Raw genomic sequence first — 22,840 nt, 5'->3', positions numbered from 1 at the left:
AAGGTACTTTATTTGAAGTACAGTAACACATTCTGCCCCATTTATACCTGTGCCAATATATTTTGGTGGATAAACACAGTATGCATACAAGAGCAGTTTTAATCTAGAATAATAATGTCAGCTGTTTCATTGATAAATTAAGGGAAATTCCGCTGTAATCTGGAAGGAATCAAAGTGCAATGTTTGAATGTAATATCAAGAAATTTATGGGGGGATTTATCTTAAGGAAACATGAGAACCCATATTTTAAGGATTATGTTATTGATAAAAATTACAAAACACAAAATAATAAAATAAAAAGAACAATTTGGCACTGAAATGATTAATCTCATGGATTCACATAAAAGGCACTATTTCATACACAAAAAGTTGGTGATGTTACAAGATCCCGATGGGAAATTCCTGTTTCTCAAAATAGTAAGTACACCTTCGTTGAGAGGTTGCCATGGCAGCACAGAGGGCAGCAAGCGCCTAATTGTTCTCTTTCTACCTCACATAGCTTTCTCATCTTTCACTTAAAAGCTTCTGACCAGGATCCTGCCTTATACAAGGGCTAATTCTTTGTTCCATTGAATTAGCACTGGAAATTCAGGGAGCTAATGGCTTGCCAACTGTATCTTCAAACACAATTGGATTGGATCCAAATAACATTGGCAAAACTTAATACACTATAGACAGAACAAAGGTTTTTCTTCTTTTATATCTGCTTATTTTCACATCCTGAATTTCTAATGAGCTTTTTTATTTTCTCCATTAGTCTTGGCAGAAGTATGAGCAGAAGACACTTTACAAGTGAAGATGGTGATAATTCCACTCACATCATTTTGACAGATTATTAGTTATATTTCATATTGCCTTATGCTATGTATTAGGATTACCAAGATTGTCCTTATTTTTTTTCCTTTGATGAGCTGTATAGTATGAGTTTTTAAATTTAGATCTTTGATTCATCTTGGGTTAGTTTTTGTATGTGGGGGATATATGTATCCTGTTTCGTTTTTTCCCCTGAAAATGATATATTCAGTTTTTCCAGCATCATTAGTTCAAGAAATTATTTCATCAACATTTTAATGTCTGTTGGCCCTTTGTCAAGTATCAGCTGTCTATAGATGAATGGATTTACTTATCAGTTACCAATGCTTTGTGTCTGTCCTTGTACAGCACCAGGCTGTTTTGATTACCATGGCTATGTAATAGGTTTTGAGATCCAGGCATATGCAGCCCCTGACTTCATTTTCCTGTAGTTCAATGCTTTGCTCATTTGGTCTTCCTTTTCTTTCCATATAAAGTTGGTGTATAGTTTTGCCTTCTCTCTAAGATTGACTATGGACTCGGAATCAGGGTGACATTATATCTGTAGATCACTTTGGGAAATGCTGACATTTTTACAATTTTACATCTTACCATCCATCTCAAGAATTCACATCTACTGAGTGGATTCTGACTCACAATTACCTTATAGGATACAGTAGGAGAGCCCCTATTGCTTTCCAAGTCTGTAAATCTTTATGAGAATCGAAAGCCTCATCTTTCTCCCACAAAAGCATGTTATCTGTAAACATGCATTTTCTTCCATTTATGTAGGACTCCCAAGGTTTCTTGAAGTAATGTTTTATAGTTTCCTTTATATAGTTATTTTCTTTATCTTGCTATATTTATTCCTAAGTATTTCATCTTCTTGTAACTTGTATTGTTTTCCTGATTTCCTTTTCATAATTCTCCTTGTGAGTATAGAGGAAACAGACTGATTTTTGTACATTTATCTTGTACCCTGCTACTTTGCAAACCCTAATGCCTCAGTCTGTGTCCTCCATAAAAGCAAAACCAAGACACTTATATATGTCTACACAGAGAGAAATAACTCACACAATTATAGACACAAGAAAGCCCAAGTCTAGGCAGTCTCAAAGTCTAAGGATCAGATGATAAGCTGGAAGCCTCTTCTGGTTCACGGAGCTGCAGGGCTGATGAACCCCAAATTGTTAGGACGATCCTAGGATGGAGGCTGCAGATGTGGGTGAATTCACAGTCAGCAGGTCAGACATGTGGATGAAGAGTCAAATGAATTCAAGGCTGTTTGGTCAGAGGGCAAGTCAGATGGCAAGCCACTTACAGTTTCCAGGATGGGACAGGAAGACGACAGGTGCTGCCTTGAGTAGAGTGAGCCAGAGGTCTTTGAGTCAGGTGCAGGGTCCAGGCGGGGCAAAGAGCAAACAAGCATGTCCACAGTATCTACTTAGGTAGGAAGTGGGCCACACCCTCACAGCAGACATTTCAATTGCTTCAGAGCAGTGCCCAAAGGAAAGTCATGGTGGGATTCAACCAGTTCTCACCAGCTCTACAGAACCACTGCATACTTTTTTGGTTGAGTTCATCAAACTGGTTGTTAAAATGGCACTTGTGATCAGGATTCTCTCTATGGTGGGCAGGTGGACACCCATCCACTGAAGAAATCACAAATATACACTCCACACTCTTCTCTAACATTCATCGGGACATCGATATAGTCTCAACACTGTAGTAATTTTAATTCCTTAATTGTTATAAAAATATGATGGAACTATGCTTGTAATATTTACTTATTCATTTCATAAACCCTGTTATGATGAAATACTACATTTTTATTCATGGAGGTTTTCTTTACTTCAGTAAATAAACATATAAAGAAAAAATACCAAACAACCAGAGGGTGGCATGCTGTCATTTGTTTATCTTCATGCGATACTTCAAATCCCCATGAGATATTCTGTGTCGATTATGCAATTCTCAAACACATTCAAAGAGCTAAGAAAATTGTCAAAACGGTGCTATAAACTCAGCATAGATGGAAAGGGGTTTCTCAAAGATGAAAATAATATGTTAAGAGAAATATTGCAAGTGAGGACATTAGTCAAGAAACAAGAGGGAACTATCTTAACAAAACAGGTTTATTGTTTTTTTGTGACGTATTATTTAATATTTTTTCATTAAATACTTTAAAACTCTTATAGCATAGTTTTGTGTACCTCATTTATTGTTCTTATTTAAATATTAACTGTATGAAATAATAAACTACCTTTTGGCATATCATTCTTTTATACTTAAAACAGTCATTAGGGCAGCAAATCCATTTTTAAAGTATTTGAATCCCACCACTGGCGGGAGTAAGGGTATCACATCCCACCATAATTTTCTTACAATGGATTCGCTCTTCTTATCAGACTCTATTATGGATTTCCTTAGCTTGTGTTAAGCGAGGTGATGCGGGATTGTTGCTGCTGTTGCTGTTAAGGGCCCTCCAGTGCGCTCTGGCTTGAAGAGGTACAAAGGTGACAGTATCAGGCTGTGAACTAATTGGCATACTGGATTCCACCCCTACACTCTTGTACATCTTCAAGCTGACATACAATCATCTAATTACCACAGACATCATGCAGGGTCATGCAGAAGGGCAGCCAAATGAGGCATGCCCCAGATAAGATGGATTAGCATGGTGGCTGCAGCAATGGGCTCAAGTGTAGACATGATGGTGAGGATGGCGCTGGGTCGGGCAGTTTCGTTCTGTTGTACATCGGGTTGCTACGAGCCAGAGTTCACTGGGTAAATGTGCTGCACAAGACTTATTTCAGGTGTTGAAAAGCAAGGATGGGCCTTTGAAGACTAAACTGTTCCCGACACCAGCCATAGTACTTTCACTTGTCTCATATACACTTGAAAGTTGGACATGGAATTAGGAAGACAGATAAAGAACCAAGTCACTTGAATTGTGGTGCTGGTGAAGCATATTCAAGGTCTCCTGGGCTGCCAAAAGAACCAACAAATCTGTGTTAGAAGTATAGCCAGAATGCTCCTTGGTACAAGGCTGGTGAGATTTGTTTCACAGTATTTGGACATGCAATCAAGAGATATCAGTGCCTGGAGAAGGACCTTGTGTTAAGCTTAGTTGACTAGATTAACAAATCTAGGGATACTCATATATGTATAAGAAAGAGATTAATATCAAAAAGTAATTATAAATCAAGAAAGCATCCCAGCCTAGTTCAACTCAAGTCAGTAAGTACAAGGATCTCTGATGGTGTGCTAGGTAGACACGGGCTGCTGCACATGAGGCCGGTCGTTCAATGTCACCATCGTTCTGCAGAACTGAGATGCAGCTGTCTGCTCCTGTACATGTACAGTGTCAGAACCTGTAAGGAACAGTTCTACTCCTTCTTATAGGGTTGTTTGGAGTCAGAATCAACTCAGGGAGTGTAGGCTTGGTTTTGGTTTATAAATTGGTATAAGGAGTCCTGGGAAATCAATGTTATGTGTTCAATGACTAAACTATAGGTGGCAGTTCAAATCCAATGAACATACTCTGCCAGAAAAGACCTGTTGATATATTTATTCCTTTATAGATCTCAGCCTAGGAAACACTATTGGGCAGTTCTAGAGGCCCAAAGGAATACTACAATAACAAATACAACAGCAGCATACGTACCTAGACAGGTGTCCATGGGCGGATATAGTTGAAACACTGGACTACTCCCTGACAGAACTCACAAGAAGGTATCTCAGAAGACTCATAGGGTGAACCACTTTTGAAAGGTCAACACCTTGAAAGTCCTGTGGAGTTCCATTTGGCACAGATGGGATTGCCAGTCAGAATCATCCCATCAGCAACAACATACATAGGTAGTACCACATCATCATTTGGGAGGAAATTTGTGAATCGGTTAAACATAATTAAATTGAAATACATTTAAAGTAGGACACAGTAAATTCTTACAGAAAATTCCAAAATTCTAAAGTAATCCAATATCAGTTGATGATAATATTTTTCTTTTGTCTATTGGTCTGATTATTTTTCTTCTTTTTTAAAAAAATAATTTTATTGGGGGCACATACAACACTTATCACAATCCGTACATCCATCCATGTCTCAAGCACATTTGTACATATGTTGCCATCATTGTTTTCAAAGCATTGTCTTTCTGCTTGAGCCCTTGGTATCAGCTCCTTATTTTTTTCCCTCCCTCCCCTCCCTCTCTCCCTCATGAACACTTGATAATTTATAAATTACTATTTTTTCATGTCTTGAACTGTCTGATGTCTCCCTTTATCCCCTTGTCTATTGTCCATCCCCTTGGGAGGGGGTTATAGGTAGGTCATTGTGATCGGTTCCCCCTTTCTTCCCCTACCTTCCCCTTCCCCTCCTCATATCGCTACCCTCAATATGGTCCCGCCCCCGAGGAACTTATCTGTCCTGGACTCCCTGTATTTCCAACTCTTATCTGTACCCATGTACACGCTCTGGTCTAGCCAGGTTTGTAAGATAGAATTAAGATCATCATAGTTTGGGGGAGGAAGCATTAAAGAACCAGAGGAAAGCTGATTAATTTTCTTAATGAGCAAAGGTAATTTAGTGTGTGGTAGGTGCTTTTATTAGGATGCTTTCCTTTAGGTTTTCAAAGTGAGACATGCTATGTATGTATTGCATACATAGTTGTATATAAACCATGAAGCTGTGAGGTGGTTAGTTTATTGTGCCAACCTGGCCGATAAACACATGTGGGGTTAATTGAAGGATGGAGGGTTACATGGCTCAGTGAGCCTCACCTTTTGAGTTCTGGGGTCTCTTGCTTTGTGATGGTTGGAACAGGGGGCAGCTGCTTTAGCCAGTTCCGTGCTTCAGCTAACAAGGCTCACTTCCTGCAAGACATCCCTGAGGAGAAGCCACATGGACCTACCCCGATGCAGCCCTGGGTGCTGGAGCAGCCATGTGGAGACCCCTGCCAGCGCTGAGATGCTTACACACTCACTGACTCGGCTTTCCTCCTGCAGTCGGAGTCATTGCGTCTGCTTTGTGAGATGGAGGAGGACTTTCTGGATTGGTGTCAGACATATGGGTTAATGGGTTAATGTTGGACTTGTGGGCTTGGGCAACACTGGGTTGGGATGTTTCCTTGATGCACACTTACCCTTTATATAAAACTCTTATACATGAGTTTCTGTGGATTTGCTTCTCTAAGGTACCCAGACTAACACAATTTGTAATCAGTTATGTAGATTTTCTTTCTATCCATGTATTTCTGAATAGAATCCTCTACAGTTTTAAGCACTGGAAATTATTGTGTCTGTTATAGTTGCAAAATTATATCCTAATGTTGCTGGCAAAAAATGACCAGGAGTTAAATGTACATATACTAATGTATTGCATGTAATACCCAGAAAAATATTTGTATGATATGTGATGTAAGAACCATCTGTGGGTCTCACTTATACTGATATAATTTCACTGCTTAATCTGGCAATGGAAGAGACATTGCTTGGTATAGTATGATTCTCATTATTCTCTTTCATGTATTGATTTTATAATAACAAGGGGTTATTTAGCAGAGGAAATATTATATATTTACAAATTTCATTTCATTGGAATATGAAAGACTAAAATGAAATTTTCTAGGACATTTTGGTTTCTAAATTTGCTTTGAGGCTAATCTTAAAGATAGTAAAGATAGTTTATGGCAATGATATCCTACCAAAAAATATTAAGGGTTATTTGAAAGGCATTTCTAAAACATTTCCGCATAAATTTGAAATGGTAGAGATATCTCTTCTTCATTTTATAGACAAATCTAATGAAAGTATGGAAATTTTGAATAAAAGATTACTGTTCGATGCTATATCACATTGCTTTTATGATGCAAAAATCTGAGAAAAAATGATAAATAATGAAAGAAACTTTGTAAAAGTGAATAATCAGTGGAATGGCAAAATGGACCAATCCCCTCTGCTAGTGTTTCACATGTCCTATTTGCTTTGGGCTGCTAACCAAAAGGTCAGTTGTTTGAAACCACCAGCTACTCCAAGGGAGGAAGATAAGACTTTTTTCTCCCTCAAAGAGTTATAGTCTCAAGGGCAGTTCTACTCTGACCTATAAGGTCACTATGACTTGGAATCAACTCAACAGCAGTGAGCGACCCAGTCATTTTGTGAAAGTTACAAAGACATGGCTAGAAAGGCCACATGTAAGTATCTTTTCATTTAAATTTTCCTCAAGTGCTGAAACGTCATAGGGCTCCCATGTTTGTTGGGGTTTTTCAAGTTGTCTGCCTTTACCACATAAGAAAAATCACTCCATATTATTGGGAAATCTTTTAATCTGCCATTTCACTGGGTATGTAGGAGTGAACCATCTTAGAAGCCAAGAGAGAAATCCCACAGCATCAAGAAAGAAGAACCACTAGTGGATTATGTCTGAGATCCTGTCTGAAGTGGTGGAAGCATCACAGGCGCCAGAATTCAGAGCACCTAGACCAGTGGTTCTCAACCTTCTTAATGCCACGACCCTTCCATACCCTTCCTCATGTGGTGGTGACTCCCAACCATCAAATTACTTTTGTTGCTACTTCATCACTGTCATTTTGCTACTGTTGTGAATCAGGTGACCCCTGTGAAAGGGTCCTTCTACCCCCCCCAAAGGAGTCCAGACCCACAGGTTGAGAACCGCTGCCCTGGACCATGAAACAGAGCAAGAGAATGGCAATAAGAGCGTAGAGAAAGCAGAGGAGCAGCCCTGAGACTGTGAGGCAGAGTGCCGAGCTTCTGAGCCCACAAAACAAGACAGAGGCCAAGACCATGTGGTGGAGAGGCTGAAGACAAGAGGGCAACAGTGGCTGCTGGCATGGTGGAGAAGAGGATGGTATCCCTAATGCTTTCTGATCCGAACTTGTGCCTAATTAACCCCATAATCACACACACACACACACACACACACACACACACACACACACACACATACACACACACACACAGTGAATAATCACTTGATTACAATGTGAAAACTATTTAATGACTGTTCCAGCCAATATTTTGTGAATGTTTATCAAGCCCCCAAATAGTCTTTCAAAAATACATTGCAATTTTGTCACATTTGTAGGAATTATTTTTAATCTGACTTACATTCCTTTTTTTAAAAAACTTGCTTATTATAAATTGAGTGAATAATTCACATGGCATTTGGAACAGTGCTGCAGTAAACATCAGATCATCGCTTTGTGTTAACAACTTAAACCTCCCAATAGTTCGTATTGTTCTCCACTCCCTTTGTTTCCTCTTGTAGAACACTAGCTTCACCTTCATGAAAGTCAGCATAGATATTCGTACATATGTAATGTAATATAAATATTTCTTGACTTTCCCTCTCTGATAACAATCAAAGTCTGTTTCTTTGGGCATGGATGTGTTTGTGTCGATTTTTCCTTTTTAAGAAGGATCTCATACTACAATTGTCCTTTTGTGATTTTCTGATTTCACTCAGCATCACGTTCTGCCAGTCCATCCAAGCCATGACGTGCTTCAAAGTTTCATCATTACGCTCTAGGTTTCAACTGTGTAATCGTCCACTGTGTTCATGTCCTGACGTTTAGGTAATTTCCATCTTCATGCTATCGTGAACAGTGCTAAAATGAACATAACTGTGTTCATGCTGGGACACTTACTTCCTTACTAAAGAGAATGCTGGCTCATATGATATTTATATTCCCAATTGTGTGAGGAAGCACCATCGTACTGTCCACATGGATTGTACAATTTTGCAGAACCATAAGCAATGCATGCTGACCAGTATGTGTTACTTTCTGGGCACTTTGTTATCGGTGCTGGTTTAAGGTGGTATGGTACTCAGATTTTATGTCCATTAGATATGCCTGACTCGGGGAGGCGTCAATCAAGTAGTAGCGTGATGACACCTGGTGGGAGTGTGGCCTTTTGTACTAGAGTAAAAGACTTGGAATTGCCCCTCTCTCTGACCCTTCACCTTTCTCCTCACTGGGACTCAAATGGGACTCTGCATCTGCCTCCAGAGGTGGTCTTCTGTAGTCTACCCAACCCTGAGAGCTGTCAGGGCTCTGCCATGTGTGCACCGACCCTGGATCCCGGAGACGTGGCACCAACCAGCCTGTAATCTCGGTGCTTCCTGCTTCCTGTGTCGTCTGATCAGCCAGCAGTTCTGTGAGATTAAAGAGGGATCAGCTAGCATCGGACATACGTTTTATTTCCTATGAATAAAACCATATTTTCTGCAAAGAGAAAGAGTTGTACTTCCTCCTTGCTGATTTGAATGTCTTCAATTTGGTTTTGTTGTCTGCGAACTACAGCTTAGCCTTCCGATTCAATATTTAGCGAGAACAATGATAAAGGTTATCTTATCTGGTTCTTTCCCAAGGAAAGGCTGCCAGTTTCTCCCCATTGAGTGTGATATTGGCCATTGGCTTTGCATATAAGGCCTTTATTATGCTGAGAAATGTCCCTTCTGTTCTTATCTTGCTGAGAGTTTTTTTTAAAACAAGATTGGGTTTTTGACAAATGTTTCTTTTGCATCAATTGATAAGATTATGGAGTCTCCCCCCCCCCACAGCCCCCCCTTTATTTATAGGGTGGATTGGATTTGCATTAGGCTAGGCTATCTAGGGAAACAAAACCATTGACACTCATATATGTAAAAGAAAAACCTTTATATTAAGAAGTCATTTCATATCAAAATAGTTCACAATTTTATATCAAGTAATTTCATATCAATTTATATATCCCAGCCCAGGCCAACTCAAATCCAGGGGTCTGATGCTAGCTCGAGGGAGCTCTCTGCAGACTCATGTAACTACAGGCAGGTGAAGAAGACAGGGTAAGCAGGGGCAGGCAAAGCCCAGACCACTGTGTGCAATGTCCTGTGAATCCAAGGTCAGTGACAGCATGGCAGGGCACCCACAACTCTCAAGGTCAAGCAAGTCACGTGAGGCCAACCCTGGAGGGAGATCCATGGAGATGCAAGCCAAGCTTTGTACTCATTGTTTTCCTGATTTCTAGTTCATTTAATTCTTCTCTAATCTTTTTTTGTTTTTTAATTAAAAGATCATTTTATTGGGGGCTCCTATAAATCTTCTAACAATCAATTGTATCAAGCAATTTGTACACTTGTTGCCATCATTCTTTTCTAGACAGTTACTTTCTATTGAACCCTGGTCTAGTTGCAGGGACTTTGGACTTCTTGACCTGGAGTTGTAATCCATGCTGAAGACTACAGTCCTGATCTTCTCTACCTGTTTTGTGAGGAATCGAATATAAACAAATTAAAAAGGGAATGTAGTCCCACGTCACTGGTGAACGTGGAGGACACTCCCCGAGTCCACAAAACCCCTGGGAAAATGGATCTTGTTCAGGCTCTGCTCTCACAGCCTCCTGGGAGTCAGTGCAGCTGCCTGTTGCCCCTTCTCTGTCGGAACCTGCAGCATTCGGGTGGAGACGTGACTGTTTATTTGGTTCAGTTCGCTTAGCTTATCTTTTTCTTACAATACTCTGGAAAATTGATTGATATTCTTTGTTTCATGATTTGTATTCTGATTTTATCAGGTTTTTAATTTAAGTTTTAAATAAAAAATGAAGCCATGTTTATAAGAGTGACTTATATTCTGTGTATCTTTTTCACACTTGTTGTAGAGGAACACTCTGGTGCACCTGGCTGGGCTTCCAAAACTTGCATTCTCTTCATGCAGAACCTTTTCTCAAATATGTCCTATGACAAAGCGAATTTCAACATTTTCAATATTTCATTAACTTTTTGTGTAGTGTTACATTATCACTAAAAGATCATGTTAATGTCAGTGTATTTTTATTCAACCTACTTAGTTTTATATCTTGCAAGTATAACATTTCAAGGAAACAATACAAAAAAGATTATATAATTAGAGATTAATTTAATTAATTGATTATTCTGATACGGTAGCTCTGCTGTTCCTTTGTTACAATAAAATTATTCATATTTCCTTTGCAAAAATCCATTTAGATTTGCAGTAGGAGCAGCTCCTTATTTTACAGAATAAAAATTCATTCAAATTGAATGAGTAGTTGGAAAATGAGGCTGGTATCTGGAAATTGCTACTTAGCTGATAAGTATTTCTTGTGTGTGTGTGTGTATGTGTGTGTCCACACACCCATGTGTACACTGGGAGTGAGGGGGGTGCTTTCTCCTGAATGAAGATAGATTTAATTGCTCTATAAATTTTATAGGTTTTTAAAAATTTTGCCATAAAGTTAAATGAGATAAAATATGTATGCTAAGTAAAATGTCATTTGTTAGACTTTTGTATTATTTCCTTTTTTCTTTTTTTTGAGAAGTAAAATAAAAAGGTCAGAACCACTGAAATTTTATAGCAGTCCAATTTCAAGTTGACATGTTGTTGTTGTTTTAAATCTCCTAGGCCCATTAAAATGTGAGTCAAAATTAAGAAAAGAAAGCAATGAGCAAACTTAGAAGCTGCAAGGAGAAACAGAATTAAATTCTAGCCAACATAATAGTAGTAATTTCTATTGCTAGTTTTCTACCAGTAGTACTTACTTCTACTAGCAGTTTTATTTGTAACAAAGAATATGATCTCTCAACTACGACGGCATTTTCTGGGGGCAATCATCAGAATTTTGCCAAAAGGGAAACATAAATGTAATGAATCAAAGCAAATATTTCCCAATAATTTATAAAGTCTCTGATCATATATATTTACAATTGATACAGAGACCTGTTCATTGATAATCAGGTGGCTTTCTGGCTACAGACACCTGTCTTGTAATAAGAAGATGTTCTCTTTTTTCAATATTACTACATGTGAAATAATTTGCAAAATCTCATCTGTATTTTATAATTCATTCATATCGTATGATTTTAGTTCAAGAGAGGAGAAACATTCATCTCAATAGTAGTAGTCAATTGTATCACTAGTCAATATTATAAAAATGAAAAGAAACCTGGGTTATGCGCCACATAGAAATGATTTGCAGTGGTGGCAAATAGAGTAAAGCATACAAGTTGCTGACCATTTATCATTTTATACCATGTATTAATTTGAATTAGTCACTCACCTTCTGCTGCCTGGTTATCTGCTTCAGAGAAAGCTGAACCCAAATCCCCCTGAGGAGTAAAATCAGAGATGGCCTAATTATAGGTCTTATTCCCCTCTTGGTTTCTTCTAGGGTTTATCACCAGTTTGGCTAGTGAAATGTGTGAGGATGTCGACTGACCAGCCTCTGAAGGGGCTTTCTCTTCTGTGAATTGGTCACGGTGGAAAAGAAGATGAACAATATATTATCTTTGACCAAGTAGTTTACCATGAGATTGTGTCCCTTTAGTCACTTCTGATGCTCTATAGATTTTTTCCTTCTTTGTTTTTCATGACTCCAGACAATTTAAATGTCTGTAAGTCTATTCTAGAATGGCTTCCACCTGTTCTTCTCTAAGCAAGCCAAAGGGGAACGTGGACACATGGAGGATGGCAGCTGTTGGTGTCAGATGCCATGATGTCGGATCCAACTCATAGCGACCCTCGGACCAACAGAAGGAAATACTGTTTCTGAACAATCGTTTTTCTGTATCACCCCACTGATGCGGCCACTCTGTCAATCCATACAGTGATGGGCCTTCCTCTTTGTTGATACCTCTCGGCTTTGTCAATATGATATCCTTTTCTAGGGAATGGTCTCCTTACAGTGTGTCTGAAATACAGCGTGAAATGGAATCTTGTTATCCTTGACTCTAAGGACCACTCTGGTTATGATTCTTCCAAGACAATTTTGGTTGTTCTTTTAGCAGTCCATTGTATTTTCAATATTTCTCACAGCATCATAATTCAAATGTATCAATTTTTCTTCAATCTTCCTTATTCAGTGTCCAACTTTCACATGAATAGAAGGCAACTGAAAGCACTGTGGCTTGTGTCAGGTGTATCTTAGTCCTCAAAGTAACCACCTTAATTTTAAATACTTTAAAATGTGTTTGCCAGGTGCAAATACTTTTTCTTCTCAATAACATCACTTAGCTCTTCAAATAACTAAATTCTGGAGCAGCCCTATTGCTGAGCTTTTTTTTTCTGAGATAGCAATATACCTTCCTGTTTCTGGCACCACATGTAACAGTGGTTGTAGACTGTGCAATTTTCAGGATATACATAGGATAGAAATGTGTAAGGTAGAGAGGAAAGAGTAATAGAAACTTTCCATTTCTTTATGTGTTCATTCTTTTATTCATTCAGAGAAAATGTTTTAGGAAGATTTGAATCTTCATTCCAAGAAAAAGATATACCAATAACAATACTAAGGTCCATTAATGAGCAAGTAAATTGAGTATGAATATCAAAGATTTCAGCCTTCAGTATGGACTGCAAATAAAGGTAATGAGAACCAAAATCCTCACAATGAGACAAATAGGTAACTCTTGATAAATGGAGAAAAGGTTGAAGTTCTCAAGGAGTTTGTCTTACTTGGATACACTCAATGCTCATGGAAGGAACAAGTCACGAGATCAAAAGATGAGATACATTAGGTAAATCTACTGCACAAGACTTCTTCAGTGTATTGGAAAGTAGAATGTTACTTTGAGGACTAAGGTGAATCTACCCCAAGCCATGGTATTTTCCATTACCTCATATGCATGTGAAAGTTGGATATTGAATAAGAAAGACCAAAGAGAATAAGTCCTTTTGATTTGTGGTGCTGGCGAAGAATGTTGAACGTACCATGTCAAAGGACAAACAAACAAATCTGTGTTGGAAGAAATACAGCCAGAGTGCTCCTTAGAGGCAAGGATGGCAAGATTTCATCTTACATACTTTGGACATGTAACAAGAGATCAATACTCAGAGAAGGACACGTGCTTGGTAAAGTAGAGGATATCAAAAAAGGGGGCCCTCAATGAGATGACTTGATACAGTGGCATCTATACTGGACTCAGGTGCGTGCACAATTGTGAGAATAGCTCAGGGTGGTGCAGTGTTTAATTGGATTGTGCGTACATCACTATAGGTCAGAACCACCTCAATGGGACATAATAACAACAACAACAACAATGGTGTCATATGATGGAGTATTTTTACTTTCTTTTTATATTTTAAAATCCCAGAGTTTTGCAATTCTTGAATAATTATTATAAAATAAAAATAGTTCATTAAAATATAATTTACCAGTTAAATATGCTTTAATAAAAGTCTAATGATTAAATTAAAGATAGTTGTATGTGAGATTAAGTGAGCTGCACTTTGGTAACTTGCTGTTATGTAACTCCACATATGTGGAGTTCTCTGAACTTTCTCCTTTAGTTAGCTGCTCTATTATAAATAATCTTTGAAATATATGTTATTTCTCTGTATACATAGCCTTGAGATCTGAAATAAGATAAAGTATTATAAAATGAGAATAGTAATGTAAAAGAAATTTTAACAATCAAGGACAAAACAAAAGCAAACTTTTGCTATCTAAGAAATCCTGCCAGGTGAATTAAAAATTGAGCTTTAGATTGGGAGAATGTATTTTTAAATCACATACTCACAAATACAACAGGGGAGAAGTTGTATTTAGAAAATGCATATGTCAAATTTCTACAATATGAACAATATAATTAGAATAAAACAAAAGGCATTAATAAGTATTTTACCAAAGGGACATATAGATAGAAAATAAGCACTTAAAATATTTTCAATACCACTAACCATTCTAATCAAATTAAATGACATCAAGTAAAATCCAATCATAGATGCAAATTATATCACTGCATATTAATCAGAGTGGATAAAATAAAATGCTACAACACCCATTTCTAATGAGGTTGTGTAGACATTGTAACCTTCATACAGTTCTGGTGAAAATATAAAAAGATGCAGCCACATTATAAAAGAATCTGACAGTTTTTTTTAGCAACAGATATATGGAGCTACTATATTGTTTATCGATGTTACCACATCAGTACATAGAAAGAACTAATGCATGGTCTTGTTCCATCGTCTTAACTGTTGTTTGTTTTAGGGTATTATTACAACCAGTATGTCAACTATATTCTATATTTTTGAGGGTCTTCCTTTTTTTGTGACTTTCTACTTTGCAATGAACAATGTCCTACATCGAGGATTGCTCCTTCCTAATCAAATCTGGAAAATACATAAGATAAAGTCTCATGACCATTTTCTGAAAGAGCACCCTAACTGTACTTCTAACACGGATTTGGTCTTTCTTCTAGCAGTCCATTGATACTCTTTCAATTGATTGGCTGCTCATAGCAAACCTTATCATGGAAGTGATTACAGTGTATCAGATGTCATCATGGGCAATGTATAAACTATAACTGCCTAAGCATTGAGAATCATGGTCAAGTGAAGTTGACAGGCAATTTTCATCATCACACAGAGCAAGTGAAAACCATTCAATTAGAACAGGATCGTATTACATGGACTGGTATTAGTCATTTTGAATCAGAAAACTATATAAGTTACTATGCTAAGAATAACACAATCAAGAGGAATTTCGAGGCATTCACTGTCAAAACCAGCACTGAAAAATCAATCATGAAGTGCGTGTCTGTAATAGTATTGTATCTATCCACCTTCAAGGGCATTTAATCAATACAGGTACTATTCAAATTTATACACCAGCCACAAAAGCTAGTGATGAAGCAATTGAAGAATTATAACAATGACTTCAGTGTGAAATTGATCAAAAGTGTAATGAAAATGAATCAATAATTATTGACAATTGGAATGAAAAAGTTGGAAACAAAGAGAAAGGATGAGTAGTTGTAAGATATGGACTTGATGGTGGAAATTAGGCTGGAGAGTTCATGATAGAATTTTGCAAAACCATTGACCAGGCCATAGCAAATACCTTTTATCACCAACACAAAAAGTGACTATACACATTGACAACACAGAAGGACTTGTCAAGAAATCAAATTGACTATATCTGTGGAAAGAGATAGTGGAGAAGTTAAATATCAGCAGGTAAAATCAGGCCAGGGGCTGCCTGTGGAACCAACCATCAATTGCTCATATGTATGTATGCTTCGAACTGCAGTCTTGCTTTCTGATTAAAAAACATTTTGAGTTCATCATGACAACTACTGCACGTGAAGTATTTTGCACAGGTGGTTCATTTCTGAAAGAGTATAAGATCTCTTGAGGAAAGGTTTGTGGTGTTTGCACAGATGATGCTCCAGCTATGCTAAGATGTTGCTCTGGATTTCAACATTTGGTACTGAATGAGTCACTAAAAGTCATTGGAACTTAAAAAAAAAAAGTCATCGGAACTCACTGTATGATTCATCAGCAAATATTAGCAATGAAGATTCTGCCACAAGAGTGACAAGAAGTAATGAGAAGCATCCTAAGTTCTGTCAATGTTGTAAAGACAAGCACTTTAAACAGTCGACTGATTTCGCAACTGTGCAATGAGTTGGATGCACCAAATAATGCTCTGCTATTTCACACTAAAGGGAAATTGTTGTGGAGAGGAAAAGAATTAAAATGTGTTTTTGAGCTTCATGATGAACTCAAAATGTTTTTTTAATCAGAAAGCAAGACTGCAGTTCGAAGCATTTTTCAGAGATAAAACTGAACTGCAAAATAACTTACTTGGTTGACATCTCTGCCATCTTGAATGAGCTAAATTTATCATTGCAAGGACCAAATGCAACATGCCTTAATTTGTCTGAAAAATCCAATCACTCCAAATGAAACTTCAGCTTTGGCAAAAAAAAAAAAAAATGAATGAAAAGAAAATTGACATGTTGCCTACCTTATCTGATTTCTTTGAGGAAATGGCATTGAACCAGACAAAAGGATTACAATGATAATTTCTGTGAAAGAACACTTGCATGTGCTTGCAGATGAAATTTCATCATACTTTCCAAATATACCTGATACCCCATTTGCACTTGCCAAAAGCCCATTCACAGTCACAGTTGAAGATGTTCTTAAGACAGCACAAGAGGAGCTCATTGAACTTATTAACAGTGTTGTAGTCAGAACTGATTTCTCTACTTTGCCAGATACAAAATTCTGGATCAAGTGTTTGCAGTCATATCCTGTTCTTTCTGAGAGTGTTGTGCCTTCTTCTTCCATTTTCAACAACATATCTTTGTGAAACAGCGTTTTTCAGCTTGTTGGTTATCAAGTCTATACAGAAATAGACTTGTTGTGGAAGATGATCTTCGTTGTGCGCTTGCAAAGACTGCCCCGAGCATTTCTGATTTGGTGAGAAAGAAGCTATCTAAACCTTCTCACTGATGTTGACTTTTTATGTTTACTGTTGCAAGATGTAGCAATGTAGTTGACTGTTGTTATATTAAGACTGTTACCCATGCTACACCATGCTTCAAGACAAAATTTCATTTATTTGTCATTAGAAATACATGTTTCACAATATATAATTACATGTTGTTTTTGTGATGAATCACTATGCTTTAATTATGTTCAATTTGTAACAATGAAAATAAATCCTGCATATCATATTTACATGACAATTCATAACAGTAGCAAAATTACAGTTATGAAGTATCAGTGAAAATAATGTTATGGTTGGGGGGGTCACCACAACATGAAGAACTGAATTAAAGGGTTGCAGCATTCAGAAGGTTGAGAACCACTGTTTAGAGAATAATGTGTAGAATGAAAAAGCTTACATATGGTGTGATTTATCATAATGTTTAAAGGACAAAGTTATAGAAATGATGAACAGATTAGTAGTTGCCAGAAGTTAAGAAGTGGGAATTGAGTGGAAGTCAATGGGCTATAAAAGACCAACACCAGTGTTCTTGTTATGACAGAAATGTTCTGTATCTTGAGTGTGTCACGTCAATATATACATTGTCATATTGTTTTACATTTTGACAAGAAGTTTCTGTTCTCAGGAACTGAGGAAAATGTATACAGGACCACTGCATTATTTTTATAACTACATATATATCTGCATTTATCTCAAATAAAAAAATAAATAAAGCTCATCAAATAGTTGAAAAAGTTGTTGATACATGATACACTACTTTTTCTTTCTTTTAGACAATTTGTACGAATTGTCTTGTTGGAAACAATCTAGTTGACGAGAGAGTGAAAAGCTAGCTATGATCCTAGGATCTTTGGGTGCCTACAGAATAGACCCTCTTCGTGATCCTTGACATGGCAGGCAGCAACAATACTGAGAAGAACTTTAATTGAATAGCTTTCCCAGTCTTCCATCAATACTTGTTAGACCTTGGTAGAAATTATTATTTCCAATAAGAAAACAAATGTGGCTTTTGTAGAGTTTTAATAGGAAAGTATATCGTGATAAAACTCAGAAGTTGAGAGATCATACAACCCTAAGCAAGACACAGATGGCAGTATGTGCAGCTTTCTTTGGTGGTAACAATTGTACGTAAGGTCAATGAACATATTAAATATGTGATATCACCTAGGTATTTTCAATATCCAGAGACTATAAATACATAAATATTTTCACATTTTATTTTGTTAACTTCTGAAAAAAGCAAAACATACTAAATTAAAAGAATATTTCTCAAGCCTGTCACATAGTTCCAGGCATTTGGGCAAAAGGAAATATACTTACTTGAAAATTGTCCATGAAAATAATTTCCTGAGAAATAGCAATGAAAATATTTTTGTTATCATGTGCTACCTAGATACCTCTGATTCATTGTGACCCTATATACAGCAGAATGGAACAGTGCTCTGTCCTGTACCATCCTTGCAATTGTTATGTTTGAGCTAATGTTGCAGCCACTGGGTCAATTCATTGTGCACAGGGTCTTAATGTCTCTGAACCTCTACTTTAGCAAGCATGTGTGCTCTTCCACAGTCCCTAGGTCTTTCAACAATATTCTCCAATGCCATAATTCAAATGCACGAATATTGGCCAGCCTTCCTTACCCATTGTGTAGTTTTCACAAGCAGATTAAGTGGTTCAAAATAAAATAGCTTGCATCAAGCTTACCTTAGATCTTTAAAGAGGTTTGTGCAGCAGATTTACCCAATGCAATACATAATTTGAGTTCTATCTCTGTGACTATTGGGTCTCTCTCTGTGACAGTGGAGTTAAGAAAAATCAAATCCTTGGTGTGTTAGGAGGGGTTCTCTATAGAGACACTTGTTCATGTTTGTATATGAATCGAGATTTAAAGTCAGAATTGGCTTACACAATTGTAGAAGTAGTTATGTCTAGCCTGGTTCCAGTCTGGTTTCTCCTGACTTGTGGAAGCTGAAAAACAAGAAATAGGATGATGAAGCAGAGGCAGCAGAGGCACAGGCTGGCGAATTCAGAGGTAAATGAATCTCAAGTCAATTAAATGAATCCACCATTGGTTGTCCTGATGGCTCCTACTATTGACAGGAGACAGAAAAAGGAGACTGAAAGAATTAAGAGCAAGCTCTAGCTCCGGGATTCTACTCTTTTTAGTCTTTTTCTTATACAACAGGCCACACCCACAATGAGGTTTCATTAAGCTGCCACTCAATTGACAACCTGGGCTCCACCCCTACCCACACCCCAGAGTTTCTAGTTAGCATAATGTCCAACCATCACACTTGACACCTTTAATTTTTTCTCTTTTTATTGTGATGTCAATTAATCTCAGTGTGAGGAATTTTGTTTCATTTATTATGAATTGTAATCTATACTGAAGGCTCCAGTCTTTAATATTCATCAATAAATTATTCAAGTCCTGTTGACATTCAGCAAGGAAGGAGTTGTCATCTACATATCAATGGATTGTTAATAGATCTGCTTCTAATCCTGAAGCTACATTCTTCTTTATGCAATCTATCATCTAGGAATATGCTCAGCATACAGAATTTTTAAAACCAGTTTTATTGGCACACAAACCACATATCTTACAATTCATTAATTCAATCATGTCAAGAAGAATTGTATTATCATTACCACAATCGATTTTAGAACATTTTCTTCTTCCGTGTATTCATTGTTACTAGTTTCCCATCTGCCCCCAATTTCTCCAGCCATATCCCCAAGAAACCATTAATCCAATTACTGTCTTCATAGATTTACCTATTCTGGATTTCATGTACAGAAAAGCATACAAAAATCAAAACTGACAACAATAACCAAGTAAAATAGAGAAAAACCTGAACTTAAAAGAAAGTAGAAAATGTTAAAGCTGGAACAAATTTAAAATGGGTCAAAAGAAAGATTAAATGATAAGGTGTTAAACATTAATATAACTAGATCCACTTTCTCTGGTCTATGGTCAGAGCAGATTCACTAGAGTCATAAACCACATGTATTTCCCCTTCATGTTTTTTTTTTTAACAGTAAGTTTCATTTATCACTCTGCTTGGATTGTCTGTTGATTTAGGGTGATGTTAGCACAATTTTGCATGCAGCAACTGAATGATCACCTTCCTCTCCCTCATGTTAGTCCATTCATCTTCAAAATCTGACCTCAGCTGAGGTGAGGTCTCCTCTGTTGAAATGGTTTATAAGATGTACATATAGGTGTGTAATGGGTGGTTTATGGACACTGCACGGGCTCTCAATTGAGTTGCTTGGCAGACCAGGTTAGACTATTAGGTGATGTTGGAACGGAAGCCTGTGTTCATCCTGGAGTTTATCCTGAGAGTATTGGGCTTGTAAAATATTTGTCCTCTTGAGTTTGACTAACTTCACCAAACATAATGGTTTCCAAGGTCCTCCAGGTTATGAATTGCTTCATAGTTTCATCGCTCTTTTTTAAGCGATGCATAGTATTCTATTGTGTGAATGTAGCAGAGTTTTTTGTTTGCTTTTTAATCCATTGTTCTATTGACAGGTGTTTGAGTTGTTTCCAGCTTCTTGCTACTATAAACTGTGCTGCAGTGAACAAGAAAGGAACCCCCTGCGTGTGACCTGTTTCATAGTTCTTTGGGTTAGGTCCAAGATAAGTACTATTGCATCGTAAAGTATTTCTAATCCCAGGTATTGCCATATTGTTCCCACAATGGTTGTACATGTTTCCAAGCACACCAGCAGTGCATAAGCGTCCCAATCTCCCCACACCCTCTCCAGGAATTATTGGTTTTTTTTTCTTTTGATTTGGGCTATCATTGTGGGTGTAACATGATAATCTTATTGTTGTTTTGATTTGCATCTCTTGGATGGCTGGTGAATATGAGCATTTCTTCATGTGTTTGTTAGCCGTTCAAGTATCATCCTTTGTGAATTGTCAATTCATGCTGTTTCCACCTTTTAATTGGATTATTTGCTCTTTTCCTATTTAGTTACTGAAGAATTCTATAACTTTTAGTAATTATTTACTTGTCTATTTTGTCATTATTAAAGATTTGTTCCCAATCAATCAGTGGCCTCTCATTTTACTCTTTTGATAAAGTCTTTTCATGTGCAGAAGTGTTTTACTTGTAATAGGTCCCAGTAACCTATTTTGCCTTCTCCTGTGTGTACTTCCTTTTATTATATTTGGCAGTCCATATAAGCCCTACAATAGAACACTTTAATTTGTTCCACTTTTCTCATTAATAATTCTGAAAGCGCTGTGATTTACATTTGGGTCTGTCACCATTTTGAGTTAGTGTTTGTGCATGGTGTAAGGTTTTATTCCTTAGGTCCTGTTTGATTCTTCTGAAATTGGAGATCCAATTTTGGAAGCACCGTTTGTTGAAGATGATATCATTTTCCCATTTAATGCTTTTTGGTCCTCTGTTGAAAATCAGTTGTCTATAGGCAGATGCTTTATTTCTGGGTTTTCTATCCTGTGACATTGGTCTATGTAGCTATTCTAATAGCAGCATCAGGCTGATTTGACCACTGTAACTGTATAATCGATATTGAGGTCAGATAGTGTAAGACCTCTTCCTGTGTTCTTCTTTTTGAGAAGTTCTTTGCTTGTCCTGGGTTTCTTCCCTCTCCATAGTTTTTCCATTTCTTAAAAGAATGCTGTTGATATTTGCATTGGAATTGTATTGTATTTGTAGAATGCTTTAGGAAGTATTTACCCTTTCACAATATTGACTTCCTATCCATTAGCAGAGGCTGTTCTTCCATTTGTGTAGGTCTCCTATGGTTTCTTGTAATGCTGTTTTGTTTCTTTTGATGGGTTTATTCCTAGGTATTTAATCTTTGTGTGGCTATTGTAAATGGTTTTGTTCTCTTTTCTTTTTTTTTTCAGGGGAGAGCGTGAACGCAGTCCTCCACTACCACAAATTAGGCGGTCGAGTTTCCCACATTTGGGGAAATCGCAGGGGTCAGCACATCCGGAGTGCAATGGATAAGGCTGGCTCTGGGAAACCCACCTTCGTGCTCATGGTGTCTCTCCTGCCAGGTAAGTATGGTTTTGTTTTCTTGATGTCTTTTTTGGAGTTTTCTTTGCAGGTATATATGTGTTTAATTGATTTCCACTTGTTATTCTCATATCCTGCTACTTTACCAAACCCTTCAAGTGTTTCCAACAGTCTTCTTATAGAATGCTGGGGATTCTTTCTATATAAAAATCAAATCTTTTATAAATAGTGAAAACATCCCTTCTTCTTTTCCCATTTGGAGTCCCATGATTTCTTTTTGTTTAATGGTTCTGGCTAAGACCTCTCTCACAGTGTTGAATAAGATGGGTGATAAGAGGTGCTTTACCCTGTTCCTGTTTGCTGGAGCGATGTCTTCAGTTTTTCCGCATGGAGTGTGATAATGATCATTTGTTTTCATATATGGCACTTATTATGTTGAGAAGTTTTCCTTTAGTTTCTAGCTTAGTGGGTATTTTTATTAGGAATGGGTGCTGATATTGTCAAGTGCTTTTTTTTTTCATCTACTGGTATGATCAAGTGGTTATCATTATTTGTCTTGTTCATGTGATGGATTGCACTGATTGTTTTTCCAGTGTTGCGCCATACATGCCTCCCTGGTACGAAACCAACCAACTTCGTCATGATGAATAATTATCTGGATATGTTGTTAGATTTTATTGGCCAGAACTTGTTGAGAATTTTTGCATCTTTGTTCATGAGGGATATTGGTCTCTAATTTTCTGTTTCTGTAGGGTTTTTGCCTGGTTTTAGAATCTGGGTTATGCGGG

The 22,840-nt window shown here is 37.3% G+C and overlaps 1 non-coding gene across 1 annotated transcript; it reads right to left on the bottom strand.

Annotated features, from left to right (window-relative positions):
* Positions 1-21,937: 21,937 nt before the first annotated feature.
* LOC115868406 lies at positions 21,938-22,101 on the bottom strand. The gene has a single exon (XR_004045577.1). It is a non-coding gene; the product is annotated as a U1 spliceosomal RNA (small nuclear RNA).
* Between the last annotated feature and the right edge of the window lie 739 nt (positions 22,102-22,840).

The sequence above is a fragment of the Echinops telfairi genome, unplaced genomic scaffold, assembly GCF_000313985.2.
Source record: "Echinops telfairi isolate 266 unplaced genomic scaffold, ASM31398v2 ScPeMD7_9;HRSCAF=40, whole genome shotgun sequence".
NCBI classification, from domain to species: domain Eukaryota; kingdom Metazoa; phylum Chordata; class Mammalia; order Afrosoricida; family Tenrecidae; genus Echinops; species Echinops telfairi.
The sequence above is the reverse complement of the archived record's forward strand: the minus strand, read 5'-3'. Positions and strand labels throughout refer to the sequence as shown.